Source organism: Oryx dammah, unplaced genomic scaffold, assembly GCF_014754425.2.
Source record: "Oryx dammah isolate SB20612 unplaced genomic scaffold, SCBI_Odam_1.1 HiC_scaffold_5, whole genome shotgun sequence".
In the NCBI taxonomy this organism is placed as follows: domain Eukaryota; kingdom Metazoa; phylum Chordata; class Mammalia; order Artiodactyla; family Bovidae; genus Oryx; species Oryx dammah.
The window spans coordinates 44,282,006-44,285,667 of NW_024070189.1; positions in this window are offsets into that span (position 1 = coordinate 44,282,006).

Genomic DNA, 3,662 nt, shown 5'->3' on the forward strand with positions numbered 1-3,662 from the left:
CAGAGAGCTTAGGTAACTGGCCCAATTGACACCATTACCAAGAGGCTGAGCTTGAATTCCAACCTAAGATCCAAACCCAGGTACATAGTCCGCACTACCTCACTACCTGGAGGATCAATGGTGACTTGTTCATTTGCACGTTAACCTAACCAAGAGGTGTGGAGGGCTGTGGCTCACACCAGCTTGCTCTTCCCCATGGAGATAACACATCAGAATGGTTAAAAGCAGGGCTTTGCTGTTAGATCTGAGCTCCTAGTACTACCATTTACTAGCTGTGTGACCTAAGGCAGGTGACTATACCTCTCTGAGCCTCAGTTTATGTGCCCAGGATGATTGGAGGATCGAGATGGTGCATTTACTTGCCCTATCTGTACAGTTCTTTGATGGCAGGCATAAGAAAGGGAGTCCGGCTAAAAAGTGAGTAAAAGGGAAAAGAAGGATATGGAATACTCAGAATCCAAAGAAAAACTGAAGAACCAGAGGAGCTCCAGAAATCAAAACAGCAGGAGTAACAGACAGCCTGGTCAGGGAGCCAGGTTGCAAGGTGCTCACTCTTTTTCACTCCCATCCTTCATTCGTGTCTTGAGAGACTGGCCCACCTTGGGTCACATTCCTACCTGTGTTATGCGGGGCTCCTTTGAAGCAGAGCTTGAGAAGTGGATTCTTGTGCAATGAAGTGTATTTGTTGAGAGAGGGCTGAAGCGGGTAGAGGGAGAAGGCGGTCAAAGATGCGGTTTCAGGAGATGTCTAGTCTCAGGTGATCCCAAGGGCCGTGCTGGAGCATGGATTACACCTCAGAGTTTGTCCCCTCTTGAGGCCGAGGAGGCTGCGTTTACCCTATACCAGGCAGCCATGGGCCACGAGCAGCTCCAGATAATTCATGTGGAGCAATCCCCCCTCACAACAAGGAGGCAGCTGTGAGCTATTAGCATCCAACACTCTGGGAGAGGGGTACCATGCACATCTGCTGTATACCCCAACAGCCCACACACAATGAGGGAGAGGCGACGACCTGAAAAGAATTCAGGACGCTGGTTGCAGAAGAAGGAGAAACGAATACAGAAAACTGAAAAAAGAAAAAGAAAATAATTCACTACAAATGGTCAGCCCTGAGCCTGCCCTATGTATAGTAAGCATCAAATCAAGGTGGCCATTCAATCCCTGGGTCGGGAAGACATCCTGAAGAAGGGAATGGCAACCCACTCCAGTATTCTTGCCTGGGAGATCCCATGGACAGAGACTAGTGGTCTATAGTCCTTGGGGTCACAAAGAATTGGACATGCCTGAGCGACTATACAATGATTATTATGAGTGTAATGAGATATTAAAATGGAAACGGAAGCTGAGAGGCCGAGATATAACAGATAGCACTTTCAGAGCAAGGTGGAAGCCTGTGGTACAAAATTTACAGAGGAGACAAAAACTGGCTGTTCTCAATCCCTCTGTAGGTGGGTTTTAAAGGACTGAGAGTAGTTGAGGTTAAGGGGGCAATTTTTGAAGAGAGGGGTTGGTGTGCTGTAAATCTTCCTCCCTTCAAAAAGGAGTAATGGGGACACTTCCTCTTTCATTTCAAAATAGGAGGGGCGGTACTGTGAGTAACATATCTTCAAGCTCAAAATGTATCTCCTACCTCTCAGTGGACACAGTAGGCTGCTTCTTGACCTCTGCCCATCCCATTTAAAGGGCAACCTTTGTGCTGGCCGACTGCTTTGACCGTGGAAGACGGGAGCCAAGCCTGCACTGGGTAGCTCACTCTCAGAATTGATAGGAGCAAAGGCTCTGCTGTCTGCAAGGAGGGGGCACTCATGTGGGACAGCTAGAGAGGGGGCCAGCAGAGGGACGGGGGATGCCTCGGGCTGACAAGGGAGAGCCACCAGGTGGCATGGAGTTACATTCACCTTGCCAAGGACCTGCAGGTGAGCAGCTTCATAGATGGGGAGGGCAGAGCAAGTCTCCAAAAGATGCACGGAGAGGCCCCTGAGGGAGTCTCCTGTAGATGCCTGCCCAGTCCACAGTGCCCAAACTCAGCTGCCTCGATAGGACTCATCAAGTAAGTCCTCCGGCCCCTGCTCCAACCCTGGAAAAAAGGGAAATCAAGCTTGTCAAGTTCTGAGCAGAGGGGGAGGGGGTGATGTGTGAGGCGGAAGATAAAGAAAGAAGAAACCAAATATGCTCCCTCCCCAGCTGCAGCTTCCTATTGACTTGTGACAAACCCAGGCTGCGGCACGGGCTGCAGGGAGATGAGTCCAGTGTGAAGACGTGACAATTTGGGGCGGGGGCTAAATGAGGCTATATTTAGTAACTGGAAGTAGTTGTAGGAACTTTTAGGACCTAATATGAACAGAAAACTCATCACTAGCCCCACAGAACAAACAAAAAGGGACAGAGGGGGCAAAATTAAAGTTCCTTCCATGTTAATGCCTATATTATATGTTCTGTAATTTCTAGTAGTGGCTATTGGAGGAAAGGCCTTGGAAACAACAGTTCAGATATGTGGCCTTGGCAGATTGGGGCTTGAATATCAGGTCTGAAAGTCTCTTGTGAAAACCAAGTCCAGTCATTTTAGGGTGTGATGAACCTGAGCCCAGGGTTACCCAGTGCTGTGAGACTTAGGTTCCAACCTGGGCTGAACAGCCCTAAATCTGCAGAATGCCATCTCCAAATGGTCTAGGCCTTTTGACACATGCCACACCCCTCCGGTGAGAGTAGGCAAATGATGTCGCTGAGGTCCCCAGACTGGAGTGGAAGAGGCCTATTGGCTCTGTAGGCTCCTGACCCTGGATTGTCAAATTCTGGCCATAACAGGCCAGCCCCCATGGTGCCACTCTGATATCACAGGCTGTCAGTGAGGTCTGTGGGTTACAGCAGCTGGGCTAGGATGCTGGGGTGACACGCAGGGCTTTCCAGGGAGGGACACTAAGTGAGCATAAGTGAAGCCAGAAGCCAAGGGAAGGATCTTTCAGGTCTCATTCTGGAACCAGTGACCTGAACAGAACTGGAGGACCTTAGAGACCATCAGATCTCTAAGGAGAGTGTACAAAGTAGGAAACTGAGGCCACTGTATGGCGAGGGACTTAAAGAGCTCAATCTGGCCCAGATATGAATAGACCTGATCCCTGACCATCCTCTGGAAGGCACCGGGAGCAGATACCCTGGGGGTGGAGAGGAAACTTCTGGCCAAGGCACTAAGAAGAAGCAGTCAGGGCATGAGGGTGGGAAGGGGTGGATGTAGGAATTGTTTCGTTTGCTGGTAATCACAGGGTGTGTGATGTAAGGGGCAGGCAGGCTATAGGGCATGTGTGGACAGGTGCTGCCGAAGGCTGCCTTCCACTCTGAGGAATCGGTACATCACCCTTCGGGCAAAGAAAAATCCTGGGCAGCGGTGGGGAGTGCTGGTTGAGAAAGATGTAATAATATTAATACTAGCAAGTACTTGGTGAGTGTGTTCTATGTTCTGGGCACTGTTCAAAGCACTTTAACATGTATTACCTCAATTAATCCTCCCTTGACCTTGTGAGGTAGGTACAGATATTAAACAAGCATCTAACAAATGGCTGAGGCACAAGAGGTTAAATCACTTCCCCACAGTTACCCTTGGTTGGAGTCAGGATTCCAACCCTCAGTCTGATTTGGAAACTTGCTAAAGCTGGCCCCACCAACCA